This window comes from Linepithema humile, chromosome 5 (genome assembly GCF_040581485.1).
Source record: "Linepithema humile isolate Giens D197 chromosome 5, Lhum_UNIL_v1.0, whole genome shotgun sequence".
Taxonomy (NCBI): Eukaryota; Metazoa; Arthropoda; class Insecta; order Hymenoptera; family Formicidae; genus Linepithema; species Linepithema humile.
Genome location: NC_090132.1, coordinates 3643370 through 3665043, shown reverse-complemented (window position 1 = coordinate 3665043; position 21674 = coordinate 3643370). Strand labels below are relative to the sequence as shown.

Genomic DNA, 21674 nt, shown 5'->3' with positions numbered 1-21674 from the left:
ATAATAATTAATCGACCTAAATGAGTTCGTGGGACAAAAAACGATGTGCCGATAACGAGGCGCACGCTGACTTCCGCTTCATTCGCTTTATGCGAGCTTACTCGTTTCTAACATAGACACTCGGTGTCTTGTTCGATCCGTGACCCATTTAAGTCAATAATTTATAGATTCGTACGATCGTGATATCTATCGCGTGCTTTGCCGCAATAATAGTGCTTCTGCAACGCGTGCGGCTTGCGAAATGATCATTCGCAGAAATAAAATTGCCTTCAAGACGAGGATCTGAACGGTATAACGAGACGTCAGTATACAAGTGAGTCTTTTTGCATGGATGTCATTATCATGATAAGAGCTAATAATGTAAAAGGAAGTGATTATCACACGTAACGGTTGAAATGATAAAAACGTAATCTTCGTGGCATTTAGTGGTGAAATTTTCGCGTATTTCCCCGAATCTATTTTTGAGATGTACGCATCGCGAGCTGATCGCACATGAACCGCGAGCGTTTTTCATGCATGAAGCTAATTAACGTGAGCCCGCCACGAGGAAACGAACCGATAAAACGCGGAGATAGCCGAGGACAGGAGCCGCGTAGCATCCCGAAGTGTCGCAGCTAGGTGCGACATGGTTCAACGTATGATTATCCGTTCCCTCGAGAGTCGGTCCGCGAGAGCCAGAGGGAAGAGGGTGAACGAAGGGTACGAAGAGCAGTCGGGGTCGGTTATTAGCAAGCCGGCCGCTGTTGTCGTTTTATCTTCGTGCTCAATTAGCAAATATCATTCCGTAATGCAACATGACGCGGGGTCCTCCTCTGAAAAGTGTGCAGCTGCATCGGCGTCGGGAAAAAAACAGAGAGAAGAAAGAGTCGACATTGGCGGGGGAGGGCGGGGGAGGGGAACGGACGGGGGAGGTTTGCAGGCGAGATAACGGCTATGCGCGAAATTTTTATTGGACTTTTAAAGGACCGTGGATAATGCAGGCTGACATATGTAATAATTAGTGTCGCGGCATCGCTACCGATCGCGGCAATGTACACCGATGCGCGCGATGCGCGCCTACACTCTTATCATCGAAAAGCAGCATCGATCCAACGGTTTAAACGCGCCGCTGCGCGTTTCGATGCTCTTCGAAGCGTAGAAGTAGCGTGCATTCGACGGTACGCGCACTGTAAATTGCATATGTAACGGTCAATTACTTAACCGAGTCGCGACGCAGCTCCCGGAAGGCGCAGCGCGCGGGAACCGCGAGAGTCGCGCGTTACCGAAGGTGCGAACGCGAATTAAGCTTATTTATGCCCATTGTGCGCCCCCTTTTACCTCAGCCGGGTCGAATCGCGTAAATACCTCACCGGGCGACATAATGAGCGAGGAAACAATTGTCGCGGGAGTAGCGCCGGCGGACTCTTGCAAAACCGGAGGTCGTTAATATTCATAAAGTGACTTCTGCCCGGAGTAGGATTAGAATCGATTGGACGACCGCACAATCGGCACTCGTCTTCATTACCATTTTTATCGACCGAGGTGTCGCGTTTTCGCTGAGAAACTCGTCGATCCGGCCCCGATCGTCATCCGATATCGCGGATTTTTAGCTGAAGTGCGCTGCGCGCCGGAAATAGTTTATTAGACTCGACGTCGCTTTTTATTGCATTTTCGTGCGTCGCGTCCGAACGCGGCTGATAATTACGCGTAGCACTCATTATTCGACCCGACCAATCGGGCCTCTCATTGATCCCCGAGCGGACCAAAGGGTGACTTTTAATTGAATTCTTTCTCGTATAGATGTTGCTACTTTAGGGACGCGCGTTGTAATTTATTCAAACGAGTAATCCGAGATTTGCATTTTGAGCGCATTTCACAGAAGATATTTAAAGAAGCGCCTTCACCCTCAAGTTCTAAAATACGCATTCCACTTTCGTTGCAACGACAATTTAGACTGCATTAATTGGTCAATTGAATGAATATATTCTTTTTTCCGAGGATATAATGAACGTCCAAAGCGTGGAAGTCGAATGTAAATTGAACAAAATATCACAAATCTGTTATCATTATAGCAGCACGTGTCTCTCAAATAGAAAATATGAACTTGCACGTTAAAAATAAAAGACGTAAGAGATTTTAGATATTTTATTTTTGTGTAAAACACATACGTCAAAGTTATCAGTGTCTACTATTTTACCAATTTGTCACTTAAAAATAACGCAAGTAAAACGTGAAGCTTCGTTATATTTGCTATGCAGATATACATTATTATTTTAATGATAAGTTAAGATTTATTTAGTATACGCGCATGTATTATCCGGTCACGCCGGTCGATGTGGAGACAGAAAGACCCGAAACGGACCCCGCATTTCGAGGCCGCGCACGTCCGTGCACATAAAAAGCCTCGGCCCGAGAGGTGCCGCGACACCTCGGCGATCGCACACACGTCAGCGTGGTGACGAGGACAGGAGAATGTGTAAAAGACAGAAAAATTGAAAGCGATCCGAAAGCGGAACGACAAAAAGAGTGCGCCGGGCGCCGATGACAGAGAGGGTGGCGGAGGAGGAGGAGGAGGAAGAGGAGAAGGAAAAGGAGGTAGCAGGGCACGGAGTCTCGAAGAAAGAGTTGAAGAAACTACTGGTCGGCAATGCACGGTGGTCAGTCAGGTCGATGTCAGTCCGCTAATTGGCAGCCGTGTCGCATAGAGGTAGCCCGAAGCCGGTTTGTGTAGCTGGCTGCTCGTCGCGTAATTCGTAAGCGGTTCTTGCCCCTACTTTCGCGATGCGTCTCCTCCTCCTCCTCCTCACCCGTCGACTCTCTTCGACTACCATCAACTTTGTCTCCACCTTGCCCCGCCATCTCTTCACCTGTGCTTCGAATGCGATTCTGACTCGTGCGAGAGGTCGAAATTAAGTTTAGGCATTTTAAGAACAGAATAAAGTTGTTGATATATAATAATCGTCCTTCATTTCAATATTAATATTGAAATAAAGGACGTAATATTGGATAATGCATATTATGCAGAGATGTATAATGTGATTAAAGATATATCGAGTAAAATAATTATTAAGATTAATCGGCAGTAAAAACTAAATGTGGTTCAAATTAGCGGCATAGAAATCCTCGTATTTAATACAGCTTCGAAACGCTAATTCATGAATATTGATTCATAAACAATCCTCATAAACCTACCTTTCAACTTTGACAGTCGATTTATGAAATTAGCTATCAATTACAAGATTTAAATAATTTAATCATTATTAGAAACACGTGCCAGACTTCGTTAATAATCACATCGTTAAATTATCTACAATTCACGATCTATAGTGATATTGTACATACATGTGTATAGAAACTTGAATAATTTAAAAATGTCGTTTATGGCTATAACAATAACAATTCAATATGAGATTATGTTTTCCGATTATCCGTAGCAAAATACAAAATTTATCAATTAGTGCTAATCATCATATCGTAAGTAACAGCTTTTAATAATAAATGATACGAGCAAACGTTGTTAACGCGAAATATCGTAGCTGAATGTTCAAAGCACGCTTCATATATGTAAAGTTCTGTATAATTGAACTTGTTTTAGAAAAATATTCGAGTTTCTTTACTCTATTTATGTCTTTTTAGAGTTGTATGAATAACAACAAAATAATTCGAAATCTACGCACTGCAATTAAGCTTACTGTCTTAAGATTTACCCACACCTACAGCTTACTAAACATTCCGAAATGCGGCATAATGACCGGCGGATACACGCTGCCGAACATCTTTCCGTTGCGCTTCTCTCTATGCGTTTATGCGTGGGCGATTCCAACGGAACGAACGACGACGGTGAGATCGAAAGGGCGAGGGGGCGGAAAAGGAGAGACGCGAGTTGACGAGACGACGTATTCTCGCTCGCATACCTACGAGCGCCGTTAGTTTGTGTAAGACACCGGGACACTCTGGGTGGTCCCCTCGCGTTCGTTCACATACGTACATGCGCGAGTGTCTTTCCTGGTTAGCCGAGATGCTTTTTCTATCAATCGTACTTCAAGGTTGACACGAGGTGCTTTAAGTATCTTTTGTTAGCTACATATAGCAGATGTACAGGAAACCAAAGCTTGAAAAATATTACCAGGAATTTGACTCGTTTTCTAAATTAAATATTTATTTTTATGACACACTTGTGTCTTAAAAATATCAAGATAAAAATTAATCTCTTTCAATGTTACTAATTGTAAGTGGAAAATACAAATTTTTATTAATTAATGAATTAATTATATAGTCAATTTTTTTTTTTTTTTTTTTTTTTAACTGAAAAATATTTGGAAAAAGATTACGAATTTAAAAATATTTGAGAAAAGAAACGATTGAATATATTGTTGCGCGTAAGTATTGATTTGATCGTAGAAAATGTGAGAGCGCGCTCGCAGAAAGGCGGCAGCTGATACGTTGAAACCGCTTCAGCAGCGTGTGTCTGAAAGCTGATGGATGTTCGGATGTTCGCGACTCGAGATTGACGGGCGCCTTTAAGCACCTTTTGTTAATGCCGTTCGTTACGTCGAATATTAGGCGAGTCATTAAATGAAAGAGTAATTTGTCCGTCATCTCTCGCATCTCGAGAAGCGCGATGCATCGAAAACGGCGTGGGCCGGCAATTTTTTCACTTCGAAACTTCGAGGGAGCTTTCATGCTCCCTCTATGTGCCATAATATGCGTGTAGCGGAGCACTCGGCTCGGAGAACTTCGAACGTCACCGGCAGAGACGGAAGATGACGTTGGAGCGTGGTATAGAAAGCAGTAGGTGGAGGATGGCTACTTCAATGTGTTGCTAGCTTTGGACGGATAGTCTGTCGTCGGCAACTTAAGATTGATAGAAACCTTTAAATCTTCGTGGTCCGGCTTAGAGCTACTCTCGCCGTTAATCTCGAGAACTCGCCGATAAATTATATTCATTAATATTCAATATTCTGTGTGTGTGCGTGCGTGCGTGTGCGTGTGTGTGGTTATAAAATTTTAAATTCATGTAATTTTTATAGTACCAATTTCAAGAAAGGTAAGAAAAGATAATCATTAATACAAATTGTTATAGTAATAATAATATAGGAATATATTTTGTTAGCAAAAGTAGGGATTGTAATTCTTATATATTCGTTATTCAGTCAAGTAAAATGAATAAATCATAAATTTATATTTTTTCATATAGAAGAGAATAGAACCACATTAATATTAACGATATTTGCAATTTGCAAATCTGTTCTGCATTTCAGATTATTTTAACGCGTTAAGGCTACATAAATATCCAAGATGTATGCAATTCTATCTTTAATCGTGATTGACGATCAACTCTGTTATCAGTAAAAAATATTTTCACACTTCCCGCGGCATCGTCGTGTCGTTTCTCCGCGCGGGCGTTCGTTAAGAGAATGTCCGTCCGTCAGTAACAAGCGCGGAAGATGACGTTAGAGTATGGTATGGGGAGAAACGGAGAGTAGGTGGAGGCGGCTGCTATCTGCACCGTGGCTGACACCTGACGGATAGCCTGGCGTCGGCAACGCGGGATATTAATTTGGTAATTTATGAGGCCCGATTAGGCACCGCTATCTGTCGAGCTAATGCGCGAGCCGTTGGCAGGTCATCGCCAAAGGGCCCTGAGTTTCCTGCCACTAGAGGCCCTTCCGCGTCAGGGACAACGCCGGGAGCTAAGGTCGAATATGCGATCCCGTTAACGCAAACGTAATGCTACGCGTTTTGCTATGTTCGCAGAGACGATTAGACATGAATGTTGGATGAAAATTATAATTGAAATTATATCAACCAATAGAGTTCTATTAAAGTTAATCTTGCAATTATTATTTTCTATGTTTTTATAATTGCATGTAATATAGCGTCCCTCTAATTGTCAAATCTTTGAGAATAAAAATATGTTAACGTAACTTCAACATTTACTTGGCAATTTATTAACTAAAATTAACACTAGAATAGTATGAATTCTAGTGATAGTAATGTATTTAATTGTGCGTAAATTAATTGTTCGATCGTCGAGAAATTATTTCTTTAAATTTAATTGAATATTTTAATCATCTTTTACACACGTGTCCGATTTATAGTCACGCTGTCCTAAATAAAAATAATAATATCTCGAGTCTGATAAGAGCTGTCAAAAGGCCAATCTAATCGTGAAATCGTGCATCGGCAGCTGTCATAAATCCACCGTTGTTTACTCGCATTTGCTTACTCGCGAGTGTTTCCCCGCGCATTTAGCGACAGGTCTGATCGACGAGTTTGCCGGTGCGACTTTGCTTCGAGGATATATACAGGGCCTCTACCTTCGTGGTCCCGATCGACCCACCTAAGCCGCGTTACTTCTGACACGTGATAGATGGATGCACAATGGAAGAACACGCGTGCACGCGTGCGTGTTACCGCCGTCCGAATGTGTGGGTATCAACGTAGGTGGATGAGGATGAATGGCTCTCGTCAAACGGAAGGGACCGCCCGCCGTTTCGCGCCATAATACTCGTCCGCGTAAGAGGCATAGTAGGTCGGCTTATTGATGACCACGCAGCTACTTACTTACGAGAGAACAAGATATTTACCGAGAGACCCGCAGAGAGAAAGAGAGAGAGTGGCCTGTCCATTTTTCGGCTCACCTTATAGATTACGTCATTCTAAAATGCAGTAGTGTGAATTTAGAAGAATGATTATTATTTAGAAATTATTTCTCATATCATCGAATTCAAAAATATTTAAATATGCATTCTTTATTGCATCCAGGATTCCGCAATAAATAAACTTTAATATGACTTCCTATACATTTCTATAAAGAATCAAAGACATCTTTAGCGTGCCGAAAAAATATTATCGAGCAAATCTTTTTGCGTGCATATCTAAGATTTAATATTTCTAATCTTGCAAAAGAATCGAGTGCGCCCAGTATTCAAATATATAGTGATAAATACACAATGATTATATATCTTTCGTGTAATAAATTGTTTGATGCTACACCTACATTCGCCGCGTTTATTGACTCCCCCTCGCGTCATAGTGAAACCGGACACGTTATCTTCGTAAAACTTCTCGACTTCCTCGACTGTGAAAGCATTAATCGCGGGCGATCTTTCTCGCATATTATTTTCCGCATGCCAGTCGCATTCCCATATTGGAAAAGGATGAAAAAAACACACGGAGAAAACCATCGCGGTAAAATCGCGAGCGATAACTTAAAGCGCGCGGCAGCTCGCGAGAGGCTTTTTAATTGCGAATCGATTTCGACACGCATCATAAACACCTCGAGAACGCAACTTTGTGGCGCGACCTACGCGTTTACGTTATCGACGAGAACTCTCGACAGAGATTCTGATAATGTCCAGCATTTATCATTGAGAAATTATGACACACTTCCTTTTATTCAACATCGCTCTATCATTATCAAATTATCTCGACAATTTATCAATGCGCGAATACTAATTGGGAAATTAAGTAGCGCGACCGCTCATATTACGTCCGAGAATACGTCCGACATGACATCCGGGGAAAAAGAAAATGGAGGAAAATCTTTGAGGCGAAAACAGGAAACGTCTGTCGGTAGGGAAACATTCTCACGTTTATCACCTCATAAAACGACGTAAAATCAGGCCCCATGCACGATCCTCTTATTTCGTAGCTCGCACCGCTGAAATTTCCAGAGCCGCCCCCGCCAACCTGCCATGTACAGATCGATCAGACCTTCCTCTTTTGCACATAAATAAGTTAGACGAAATAATATAAAATTTGCATATTGAGAGAAAGAGAAAGTTGTTTGAAAAAATGACTATTCAAATAAACATCGTTAATTAATAATTCTTTAAAATTTGTATTTTTAAATAAATTTAAGATATATCATAGAACAAATAAGAATATTTACAATTCAAGGAAAATTTATAATAATTTTTTTTTAATGGACAATAATAAATTTATTTTAAAAAGTAAAATTAAAGTTTAAATCTTTTTTCATATAGCTTCTTAAAAGTTCCTTATATACTAATTTAAGAAAGTCAACAAGAATATTCATCATCACAGCACTGACATTTTGAGTTTTAAAGGTCTGAGATCAAGATGATATTTAGCATTCAATATTGCAGTTATCAATACACAAAGTAACGATTCTGATAATTTATGTTCAGATATCAAGAGACATGGAAACTTGTCGCGTCAAGTATACATTAATTTCTTATAAGAGAAATTTATCATCATATATTTTACATTCGAGATTCAGCAGACAAAAAAATATTTTTTGCAGATGTTAAATAAAAAAATAAAACTATATTAATTTCAATTATTAATTGTAACTATATCAATTTTCAGTACAATTTTTCTAACTATATATTTCTACATATTTGACAGATCTTATTTAATGGAAGCAAAATTATAGCCGCGACTGGACTGCATTCAATTTAATATGACCTTTAAACGTGTCTCGTGAACGACGAGTGAAAAAGCGGAAATCGTCAGCATGAGATGCGAAAGAGACAATAATCCGAAATAAAGCAAAAAAAGACCAAAAAAAAATATCTAGCGGAGTGCCGATGCGAACAATGGTCGCCACAAATCAACGGGATTATGCCACTATTTTACACATGGATATGGCTGGCTCACATGATAAATCAAGCTGTCGTTCGGCCACAATAAACAATAACATTTGGACGGCCGGCTGGCGGGACGGCTGGTGGGACGGCTGGTGCGACTCTTCTTCACTTAACTCGGTCATTCGCTCGCACCGTGCAACGATCGCGCGTGTTATTTCACTGGCCTCGGTTCTTCTGAATGCGCGCCGTTTCATGCGATAATAAATCGATCGACAAGCGACATCGCGACGGGCGCGCACAAGAATTTTACGGGAATGCGTCGTGCGCCGCTCGGCGTTTCGGTAGCACGAAATTTACGCAAGAGGATCGATTTTCCCACACGCGCTGCTCTCCGCAATGATTGATTTTTGCAAATATTTCTTTCTTATTCACATCGTTTAAAAATTTTTTCAATAGTCGGGTAAATTTACAAAGTTATAATAGATGTTTCTTAATTTATATTAAATACCTCAATTTAATTTAATCTGTATAAATTAAAAAATCCGAATTTCACACTTCAGACTATCAATATCATAATTACGGAATTATTTAATATTAAAGATTAAAGATTAAAAAGTATTAAAAAAATTGAGCTCAACATATTGTTGGAAATTTAAACAGATGGATATTAAAAATTAATTTCATGCAATGTTTACTAAAAAATTAAGTAAAGAATGTAATCAGAAAGATCTAATTACATGCAAAATATGTTTGCGATAATTGAAATGTGTATAAATATTATTATTTATTAAAGCTGCAGCTAAAAGAGAATCTAAGATTTGTTTAACACTATTTATTATCATAGAAGATATAAAACTTATGTGGCTGATGCTTTCTGTATAATTAACATCTTAAATTTATAATAATCGAATCTCTCGATTCGTTTATATAATATAACCATTTTTAGCGAGAAAACTATATATTCTGTTATTCTTACATTTCTTGCGTTCAACAGCAACAACGTCAACACAATAAGTCGAGGGATTTGGATTCAGCTCGAATCCGTGGATCGAATGTCAGGCACATAGATGTTCCTCGCTCGACGGTCCGAATTTTCTGAGGATCGGCGTAAAACGAGTCGAGGAATTTGTTTGTCGAACTTAACCGAGCCCACAAAACCGGTCGTGTATACCGATCGCAGCGGAGTGGTCGGCCGGTATCTGCCGACTAATTATAGCCTCTTATTTATTTTATTTACGCGTATGCGCGCGGACGCACTACTCTCTGCTCTCGTATATACGCGCGCGGAGTGGAGAGAGGAAAAGAGGAAAAGAGAGAGAGAGAGAGAGAGAGAGAGAGAGAGAGAGAGAGAGAGAGAGAGAGAGAGAGAGAGCAGTGCAGCCATAAATCAAAATTCCATTTCAACGTTCTAACGAAGGATCAAATAAAACACTTTAATTGACGTTTTTACGGCGGCCGGCAGCCGAAGTCGAACTCCTGCCTACACCCGGCCTGACCCTGCCGCCTTGTTCGCTCGCGGGAATACGCGTAGAAGAACGCGTGTACACGCACGACGTATTCTCGCTCTTCTCCCATAGCGTCCATGCCTCTTTTTTCTCTCGCTTTATTTTCCCTGAGCCGCTCCCTCGTGATCGAGGAAAAAGCCACCTCTTATAAAGGTACGATACGCGCCAACCGTGATACGAAGCTGCTGATACTTGAATACACGCGAGTATTGTTATAATAGTAATTGTAAAAAGTCTTCTTCAATCCTTGATTTAATAAAATCAATATTCAATATTCTAAGAGCAAATTATAGCCCTCTTTAATATTTAAACCGATATAAGAGAAACAGAGAAAACATTGTGATGGCATAAAAACAATTACAGCAGTACAATTAATTATCAATAAACGAAGTTTGATGTTTTATGATAATTATGTGCAATAATATTATTTCTTTTTAGTCAAATAGAGAGAAAATATTATTTGTATGTGAAACTTGTTTTGTAGCTTTGGTAAATAAATTTCAAAAATTATCAATATTTTCCACAGTTATGAGTTCCTATCACCTATTGAACCTTATTACTACTGTGCAATATGAATAATCATATAATACTAAAATTTTTACTCACAGATGATGATCTGCCTATACAATCCGTTGGCAACCCGGCATCATTGCTCCAGAAAGACGCACACCGCTCATGGCACTAATTATCACTACAGTACGACCGGTTAACGACACTCCCGACACTTTTATACACGCGATATGTTTCAACATAAAATACGACAATCCCGACAACTTCGAATATTACACGCGCGAAATAATGTTACTCATTGAAAAATTCAACATTGCGAATATAAATATGTATAGATTCAAATAAGCAGCATCGCGAGTTAAGAAACATCGAACAAGAATATCATCAAAAAAATTAATTATCGTTATATGCTTTTATCATCATCATGTTGGTCGACAATTGACACTACTAAATCGCGAAAGAATAACGATCCGATAAACAATATCGTCCGAAGTTTTCCTCAATATTCCCGCGAAATCACTGATACAATTAAAAAATTTGAAAGACAAAGATAATTTCATGCCGATGCTTGAGCGACACGACGAACGCAATTTAGCTTTAATTGTCGAAAAATGTGCTAGAGATTAGGTTAGGTTAGGTTAAAGATTGCCATTATATATTGATATTTTTCACGACTGTCCGTAATTCAATTCGATATTCTCGAGATATTTCGGCGCGACATAATGGACACGATTGATACGATTATCGAAAGACTGATAATTGCAAACAAATGCATTAATTAACACTCCACGACGATCGCGCGCTACTCAATTTGACTGTTTCTTTTTTTGAATTACGTTGAAAAATTTCACAAAGTAGGGCAACTTCATACCGACGCTTACAATTAGAGTCGACGAGCAATGTTGGAAATAATGCGACGAATGCCATTGACTGTACACAAGTATTTGCATTATACGTGTTTACGAATGTCGAGAGACTTGCAATCATATTAACTAACTTTTCATAAGGATCGCTGTACGGCAGAAGTCTAAAAATGTTTCAGTTTATTTTGATTGTTCATCGCGAGGTAACCAAAATAAAGCGTGCATCGACCACAAGCGCGCCGCGAGCGTAGAATAGATTTCGCGAGGAAAAAGCACATTGCAACAATTCTCCAATAGAATGTCCAATATATACGATTACAACGCTTTGAAGATAATAAAACGAGGATAAGAATTGATAATATTATACGTACATCAACACTTTTTACTCGACGTTTCCGCGTCGTCCCGCCATGACTTCTCGCGTCTCGTATGAATTGCGCAACAAAACGCCCTGGTGTGATCCGAAATGTGTCATTTAGCATCACTCATTTCGCGCCATCTGATTGGCTGCTGTGTGTTCTAGGATATGTTACATAGTAACTCAAGTAACCGAATAGTTTATGCTCATCTATAAAAATTGTTGCGTGTGCCTTTCTCGGTCTTTTTCGAGGGCAGTCGGTGAGCTAGGCGTCTTATTTATCTCGTAGCGTATCCAAACATAAATAAGGTAATAGCGTTTAGCGTTTCTCGGAATTTTGTTTACTTCTACTCCGTATCAATATCGCACAGTCGTCTTACGTGTAACGAACACGAAAAATTTAACCTCTATAATTCGATATACGTGAATAGCATAATGCAAAGCATATACGTCTTTTGCTTCTTCCATTGTAAAATTTATGCATAATTAATGATATGAATATCGAGAAAAATAACGAGGAATAATGTTAGAAATAGATTTTTTGCGTAAATATTTGATAATAATCGATATTTTGCGTTATTTATTCAGATACAAACATAAAAATTAGTACTAAGATAAAACTATCAGTACTGGTATAAAAATTTAGTTGGCAACATTTGATTATGATCGCCATAGGTGATACATGACGTCACGAAATTCCGTTGCTTAGTTTGCAAAATGATGAAGTCGGTATCGGATGCAATCGAGCATCGTTCTGCGTTTCGTGCGCGTTTTCTCTCATTCGAAGTGAATTTCGCATACAAACGAGTATTGGGAATACCGAATTCAACGACGGTCGATCGTCGTGCAGTATTAATTAGCGCGCGCGGTCGCGATTATCAGCCTTTCAGCATTCGTATAATCAATCGAATCGCTCTGCGTCGGACATTACTCAGCATATTAACGAGCATCAATGTGAAGTTGTTGCGTCTCTCAAACGCATTCGATGTATCTCGGTAGTATCAAAATGGCCGCATCATCGTCGCGATCGTCGCGGAGTGTTAATGCGTGTGTAAAAGTCGGGAGTGCCGTATTAATTGTCCGGTCGAATCGCGAGTGAATAATTAGTGCCGTATAACTCCTGCATTTGAAGTGCCGGCCAACGGTTGCAGCAGCGGGATGTCGGCTGGTGAGTAAATTTTAGCATTATATTTGTATTATGCTTCACGTCCATGGAAGAAAATTGATCACGTTATTGTTATTTCTGCCAGCAGCAAAGACTGAGGTCAAGGCGTGTACATCAATCATTGCGACATCAACAGTGCCGGCCGTCGAGTTGCAGCAAAACATCGGCTGGTAAGTAAATTTTAATACTGTATTACGCCATCAATTATTCGATTAATTATGATATTTCAATAATAATAAGGCACAATTAAGCAAACTTATCATATTTTGAGCATGATAATTAAGAATTTTATGTTCTATGCAATTTTATAGCGATTGTTTATGTATTGTGTTGTAAAATATAAGTTATGCGTATAGGTTATGTGAACAATAACGCTCGATTGATTGAACATTTTGGTGTTCAGTTTACAAAATTTGAAAAAGTATGGAGTATTTTACACCCTGCGCGAGTAATTGTGGGTTAACAATAACTCCTAGTGCTATAATCACGCGAGTAACGGCAAGTTGAGGGCGCGTCGTCGCCTCGTGACCGCCGCTTACGCTGATTATAAGTAATTTCATGGTTTTTCGGATGAACCGACGTAAACATAGAGAGTGATCCCCCTGGCCACTTTAATATCGGTCCGAGCCGATCAATAATAATAACGGAATATACGTTGCTCTCTTGTCTCGATGCCGATACGAGCGACGTATTATAGTAATTTTGTGGCACGATTTCCTTCCTCCGCCGCGATGCTCCTTTGGTCCGCTGCTGGAAGGTCACCGGCGAAGACATTCCACAGACGTTGCCAATATTTTCGTTATTTTTTTCTATCCTGAGTAGCGATAGCAGTTACCGTCAAATATCGGACGATCACGAGTAAAAAAAAGTTAAATATGATTGTATTCTGTAAATCCGTAATTATTATACTTTACATTAAATGTCGCGTAATTAATCAAAACGTTCCTCATAAATGTGGAATGTACTGTCGAATCTACAAGCTATATCGAAAAGCAAAAAATTTAGAAACAACCTATGCTTCGCATTTGCATTTTAGGCACAAGAAACGAACTAAAATCAAAAGTCGCGACACGGTGAGTTTATCGGCCGTTTTCATGGTCATCGCGATCGATGCGCTGGAAATCGAGAGTCCGCAAGAACGCGCTGGCCGCTTTCTCACGTTGCGTCGTTCATGAGAAAATAAAGCAAAATTTATTAGCACATATATTCTGAATCTTAAGTGTTTTCTTAAGTCTCTAAATAGAAAAATAGAATCGGAAAATTACAAATACAAAAAGAATAATATATAAAACAAATAAAAAATTAATACAATAGATATAAATTATTGTAGGTAGAAAAATATGATTTAAAAGAAATTAGACTTTCTTTATATTTATTATTTTAACTATTATTCTTGTAAAATTTAATGATGATTTTCTTCGATAAGATAAATTTACAATTTATTTTTATATAAAACTAGGGGAAATTATCTATCTGATCGTTGAAAATCTGAAAGAGTGAGTTACACAATGCAAAGTATTTATCAACTTATTATTAATAGCAGTTTAATAAACAAATTATATAGATGTTTACGCAAATTAAAAGAAAGAAATTTAGAGAAGCAGCGCGAAAGAGAGAGAAAAAGAAAGTTTATTGCGTGCACTGAGATAAAAGAACTAAAGATAGATGGAAAAAAATATTATTTAAACCCCGCGCTGAAGCTTTATAATCATAATTTATAAGTAGCTCGCGAGGTCGGCCGTACCGTTCGCTAGCGTCCTGAACAGGACGAGTTGCGGCTTGATTGGCGGGAGAGCTTTACGATTGGCGGCGCCAAGTGGTCACGTTTGACGGCTATCGAGGGGACCGCGAGTCAAAACGAGGACTCGGGCGGGGGGGAAAGGCAAAAGCGGCCCGAGATAGAAGCGAATGAAAAAGTCCGGCGTCTTCCATTTTCGAGATAATGATACCTCCTACTCTCCTCCACACCAACCCCTTAAATATAAACATACAACTCCCTTACCCTCCGCTGTCCCGTCGTCGTTGTCCGGCCGCGTTTCCTTTTTCTCTCTCCACACCCTCTTTCGATTCTCGTTGTTTTGCGGTTTACGACGGTTCGCGTTACAACTGATTATTAGCCCCCTTTGCCGTTCCCCTCCCCGCTCTTCCGCATCGTCGGCTCCTCTCTCCTCTCTCTATCCATCCGTTCGCGCGTCCTCCTTCTTCTCTGCCCATCTCACTCGCTCTTTCACCATTATTATACGCGGCCATATACGGCCATTATGTCCGGGCCCCGATATACAACACAATCCGCCGTAATGCCGGCCATAAAATTAAATTAGGGTTATAACACGATTTTTCACAAAGGTTCCGTGGGCCGCACCGCGCGTTTCAAACCGTTCTCTCTCCTCCGGAACATCTTCCCTCACCTCCTCCTCCCCCCCCCCCTCCCCTGCTCCTCTTTTTTCCATCGCTATGCCGATGACTACCTGCCTCGATGATACCTGCCCGATCTGATCGTGATCGTTTCATCGCGTCTCGAGTGGCCGGCATCGGCGCGGTATAGCATGACAATTTGCACGATGTTACGGCTATGTTAGAGTCGATTACGCGGCAGATTTTCACAGGCATAAAATCGCACCAGGTGCGGCGCCGCGACTTGGACGAAGTCAGCGCGCGCCGCGCGCTTACATCGTTTTCGTTTCTTCGACTTGTCGACACCGTAAATTCATCGATTCGCGTCCTGTTTGAACGTAAAGTAGGTTTCGAGTGCATTTATGAAGTATACAGATGCCGGTCGACGTGACGAAACAAGAATTTTCAACATTAAACTCTCATATATTATGCTCATTTAATGGCAAACGTTAAGTTTTTACTACATAATTCATAATTCATAATTCATTATATTTCATATTTCAAATTTTTAAGGAAATATTATTGTGTACATTCATGCGTGTACACATATGCGAACGGTTGTGAAAGGGTCACTGCTAAAAAGCTAAGATCTTCAGCTTTTAACATAGACGAGACATTTTCTAGTATTTTTTGTTAAAAAAAGAATTTTATTTTATATGCCACAGACAGTATGTAAACGCAGTTTTATTGTGTGCATCTCTATTTCTGTTAACAAATCGATAAATACAGATGTTCTTTGAAATATAAAAGACTAAACGATATCAGTATCTCAAATATAAAAGTGTTTCAGTATATATTTAAAAATAACATTATCATTTTTTATCTTCCATTTTTTGTTAATATTATAAAGCAATTCACAATTTTTATTTGCATATTGTTATTTGTATCTCAAAAAAGCAGAATATAATAAATGCGATTTCACGTTTAAAAACATTTAATAAGTATTTGTGCTTTAAGTTCACGACATTATTATGATACTTACATACGACGGGATGATTTAATGTTATCATAGGAACATTTGATCAGCCACTGAAAATGCAGGATATTGCAAGATATTGATTCTAAAACGTAAAGATTAAGCAAATAATGTTATAAATCATGAATTGTTTCAGCTGACTGGTCAATTTTCTAAACTATGTTTTCGTTACAACAGTATTAGAATGGCCTGTAAGACTTAATCTCTTCAGATAATTCTAAAACTGACAATTTGCGGCTATCATATCTTGTTGCCGCGTCTGGCTTCGATTTTTCCCAAATTGGCTCCACGTTAGTTGTTAATTGAGAACGAGTATTATTGGCGGTCTGTCTAGATGGCAGTCAGCAATGATCGTTTGCGAAATAATTCATGCAACCTTTCACAATAATAGGATGCTGTATTGTAGACGTCTCGTCTGTATATGTATATGTGACTTGAATTTAGCAATGCTATATATAAATATATTTTCTTGACACAGACAATTTTGAAGAGTATCAAAAAGGCGTGCACGACAAGTACAATTAATAAAAGAAATACGAACACGTATATGTGTTGGATATTATGCAAATAAATATTTCTTAAGATGTTATATTGCGTTGCAATATTTTATAATCTTTATATTTATCAGTATTTTTATTTTACGTATAGACTATTTTCACACACACAAACCATCCATTTACTATAAAATTTTCATTAATATTTTTTGTCATATTAAATAGGTAAATTTTTAGCTTTGAAAACTCGTGCTGCTGTTCATTTCTATACACCATAATTCAATACACTCATCCGACGTCTTATGAGTATCCGGTTGATATTTCTTAAAATGAAACAAAATATTTATACTGCGCAAGTGAAAATAAACGTCTACGACTACATCTTATCAAATATTGATATATGTATAAGATATAATAGCATACAAATCAATTGTTATGGACAGTTGTAATGATACACCGGTATATCCAGACGTAATTATTAAGGTCATTCAGTAAATATATCCTGTTTCGTGGATGAAGAAATTAAAGTGGAAATTGGCGCGACGTCTGACGCTGACTAAAAATGTTCTAGTTTTGAAAAATAGAAACTTTATCAGCTAGACGTAAAAAATATTCGGGTTTTTCGGCTATCGTCGTAAATATCGACAATCTAAATCTAGTGCTTGACTGTTTCATGCAAATTATTTTTAAAAATAATTTATAATTAATTAAATTTAATGAATAAGTATAATAGATATTAATGGATTTATTACAGATGTATCATATAACTGTACGTTATGCCTTATGCACAGAAAACAGTTAACAGTTTCTTGCTAAAACAAACTTTTACCTGCTATTTACGGACTGTAATAATAATAAATTATAAATAATGTTGAAAAATACATTATTTTATCAATTTCTTATGGTTTACCTATAAATTAGCACAGTAAAATGCTAATATTAAATTTCATACAATCTGAATATAGGTTTCGTATTGAATTTGTACGTTAAACATAATGATATTCAAATAACTAGTTTAATCGTATCGCGTCAATCGGCATTTGCATACTTCGTAGTCGGGGCCTATTTTAAATTCGATCAAAATGCAATTCGATGGATATGCTGCGCCGACAAGTCGTGATTTTATTAATTGCTTACTAAAATGGAGTTTTCACGAAAGTTTTCTCACGACGTACTATCACCGCGTTACACCGAGATCGAATTAAGCTGCCGTCGCCGAAAGAGAATGTACGATATCGTTCGTAAAGGAAGAAAAAATTCGTCCGGTCACTGAAAAGGATTCGAGCGAGTCTCCGGATGGACGCCCGACCATAAACGTTGACGAAGAGATGCGGACGATGGAAGAGGCGAGAAACGGAGAAGGAGGGAATTCAAGTTTCGCGAAGGAGAAGAGCTCGCGAGGAGAATTCGAGAGGCCACAAATCACGGGCCGGGGGTGTCGGACGGTGGAGGGGGGGGGGTTCGCTGGAAGGTGGAAGAGGGCCACAGGGGTCTGCGGAGGAGGAAGGGATGAGGGGAGAAGGGGGGACGCGCTCGGGAAACGCAGCGATAACAGGGGTAGTCGAGGGCGAGGAGCACCGTTGGCGGCAAGAGGCGGTGGGGTTTGGGGGCAGGGGGGAGGGCGTGTGGCAGGCTGCAGACGCGGGGCGCGACATGCTTTATGACGTCTGTTCATCACATCGCCCCAGTCTCATAAATTAGAAATCACCCCTTAGATAGCTCTGGCACCCATCTCTACGATGGCGTCAGTGCCGTATCGCGGGAGGCCGGGATCGCCTCCGACTCGTCCACGGGGCGCAAGAAGGTCGGGCGGGAGGGGGGGAGGGTTGGCGACGGGGTCGGATAGGTAGGTAGGAGAGAGCGACGGGACAGCACGGACGACGGCAATAATTTTCAGCGTATGTCATGGCGGGGAAAGAAAAAAAAAAAAAAAAAAAGAAGTGGATACCAGCTACGGAGGATCACACGGGCGTTCCAGCTGACCCCTCCGGTCCGACCGTGTTTCGAACCCGTACGGCACTCGGTGGCTTTTGAATGCGGACGCAGGTTATTAATTACCGAACGCGGGTGATAGGTATTTATTGCTGCGCCGCGCAGGCGGTACTTTTAAACAATATTAGATTTAGACGTGCGCGCTGGCGTGGAACGCAGATCGATTGCTTATATCTCAAGACTGGGAGTGCTGTTAATCTTGGCGGACACTTTGTTGCTCAACTTTTCGGATAGCGCTAGAGAACGAGGTATCGCGATTTCGCAGCAAAATCGCCGTTCCTACGTCACGGGCCTTTCTCTCTTCCCTATCAAAATATTTGCCTTTGCTCGCGAACAATTCGCGAACAATTCGTTTCTATCAAAATGGTATCGGTATAAAATATAAATATTTAATACTAATATATTGACGAGAATAAAATTGCAAGCGCCCAACGCCAAGTTATTTCACTCGTAATAAACGTGTGCTTTAAAATCAATAAAGTGTGAGGCAAGCACTATTTACATTAACCAACACCGATAAAAGATTGTGTATAACCGCATAAGCCGCTAGTTTGAACGACTAACTCGCGGAATCTTTGTTTGAAAGTAAACGCGCGGCGTAACGAGTGACGATAAATTCGACCAGGGAAGCGACGCGCGCGAAGTGAATTCCAGGAGTCCGAGAAGAGGCGAGTGCGACGCGACGCGACGATTATCGAGCGGTCGGCCGGTGTCAGGGTCGACGACGTCGATTGAATCGATGTAATGAGCTGATTGATTGGCGGTGTCTGCACGACCGTCATCGTTACACGCCTCAGACACGCTTACACGTGCGCTGGCTAAGCGCGCAACGTCGCCCCGTATCACTGTCAATCGCCGGCCGTGTCCGCCACCTCCTCCCCCGTTCGCCCCGCTCGCGATCCACCCTTCCGCCGCCTCCTTTTGCTCTCTGGCAGGAAGAGCGACAAGTGCGCCGAACTGTCAGCGTGCCAAATATGCTCCACTCTTCACGCCGCCTCTCTTTTCACGCTACACACTCGTCCTCCCGTATCTTTCTCCATCCCGCTTCGCCGTACAGCGCGCATCCAAAGTCGCGGCCAAAACTCATTGTCGGTTGAATTCTCCGTCGTGCAATATTTTTTTTTTATTGCCGGCTATATTTCGTACATTTGGAAAGTAGACGGCAAGCCGGTGTTAATCCTGTGCGGCTATTCCCTTTCATGAAAATAAAGCGCGAGTTTGGCAAGATAGAATGCGGGCTATTTTTTTCCCAGCTTGGTCATATTCCGCGATAATCAATATTAAGTTCCATTTATAATTGAGAAATGGCGAGCGGTTAAAGGGGATACGCAGCATATCATAAAATTAGTAATTAGTTTATTTGTAATAATGTAATTAATTAATTGAATGAACCTCGGTATAATATTTGAGAGTTAAATCAATATTAAAACGTTTTGCATTAATGCATGGATCATAAACGCAAATCTTCGCCAAAGATGTTTGGAGTTCGAAATCGAAGGATCTTAATTGCCGGTATTAAACTCGGCGTCATTATGAATTGGCGCGAACGCGAACCGGAAACGAAGGAATGAAGTGAGAAACACAAGCGAGAATCTATACGGGGGCGCATTATACCGTCCAGTAGCTGCGACCGGCTGGGTTTGTTGTCGAGGTAACTTTAATTGGCTCTCGAATCCGAACGATTAATTAATCTTCGATTGACTCTCGACTACTAATGATTCATTATCGGGGATCTTTGTCTTTACACAGAAGAGGTGCTCGACAGGAAAGAAATCGAAGATAGGAAATCGTGCCTCCTAACGATGCGGTTTCAATATTACAAGAGCGAAAAAAAAGTTGGAATAATTTTAATTACTTCTAGGGCGAGGAGGTCGCATCGCGTCGCATACATTGTCTCGAGAAACGCGGGCGATTATAAGCTCGCGGCAGTAATCGCGTTTGCTTAATGCGCGAATCGGAGAGAAGTCTATTCGCTTTTACATTTTCACAAACATTTTCCATCCGCGATTTCTCTCGTCTCGCTTTGAAACCGCGAAGCATTGAAATGAACTTCACTAACGTTTTATTTGCCATTCCCACCCGACGTATCGAACAATCAATCGTACTATTTATGCATGTAAACTGAATGTAAAACATCATATTTCGTCATATTTCATATGCAATGCGTTGCGTATTTATACTTTTATTTGGCAAAATTAAGGCTCTACATATCAAAGTATAACGTTGTACAATATGCGCTCGCATTCTATAATTCAACATGTTTATGTTTTTATTTAGCGAAACTGATTGCTTATGGATAAAGCAACGTGCTTCCACTTTATTTGCCATATATCGCGTTGACCTATATGCTACTTTTTCACACTTCCATCCTTCGGAAAGGGGGAGAAAAGGGAGAATCTCCACTACTCCCCACTTTTAGCTTGACCCCCTCCACACTCGCTGTGCAATGCGCCTCGAGCATTACTTAAACATTAACGTAAGTAGGGGTATGGAAATAGATCGTATCTGGTAATAGTGGTTCACTGACCATAAACGATACCGCGTACGTAATAAAAACGCGGAAGCGTGCTTAATGAAGAATTACAATATCTCGGCATATCAAAAGTAAAGAGTCAGTTGCAAATGTGAATTTAATACTTTCATTACCAACTGCACTTTATGAAATCTTAATATACCCGATATTAAAGTGGCGGAAAGAAGCGGAAGTTCATGATCGTTAAATGTTGCCCTATTAGGTACTACTGATCGAAAACGAAGACTGTAATTGAGATATGAGTTTAATATGCGATCAGCGTAATAGAATTTACGCGTGGTTATAACGAGAAAAATAATATAATATTGTGATTCGTTCTTTGCTTAAGAAAAATCTAAAGATTCTAT

General features: G+C 40.0%; 2 protein-coding genes across 6 annotated transcripts in view; one reads left to right on the top strand and one right to left on the bottom strand.

The window, feature by feature from the left end:
* Positions 1-21674, bottom strand: part of tio (tiptop) — a 143253-nt gene that overhangs the window by 105872 nt on the left and 15707 nt on the right. For 2 of the 5 annotated variants that reach the window (XM_012372668.2, XM_067356083.1), the window contains exon 1: positions 10649-12468. The exons of the other annotated variants lie outside the window; for them this stretch is intronic. The gene's annotated coding sequence lies outside the window, so the exon portion shown is untranslated. Of the gene's footprint in view, positions 1-10648; positions 12469-21674 lie in introns of those variants that run through there. 5 annotated transcript variants of the gene reach the window in all.
* The window catches only part of LOC105675481 (zinc finger protein 600), a 67295-nt gene continuing 58415 nt past the window's right edge, over positions 12795-21674 (top strand). Inside the window, exons 1-2 of the mRNA XM_012372675.2 lie at positions 12795-12941; positions 13027-13108. The gene's annotated coding sequence lies outside the window, so the exon portion shown is untranslated. The remainder of the gene's footprint in view (positions 12942-13026; positions 13109-21674) is intronic.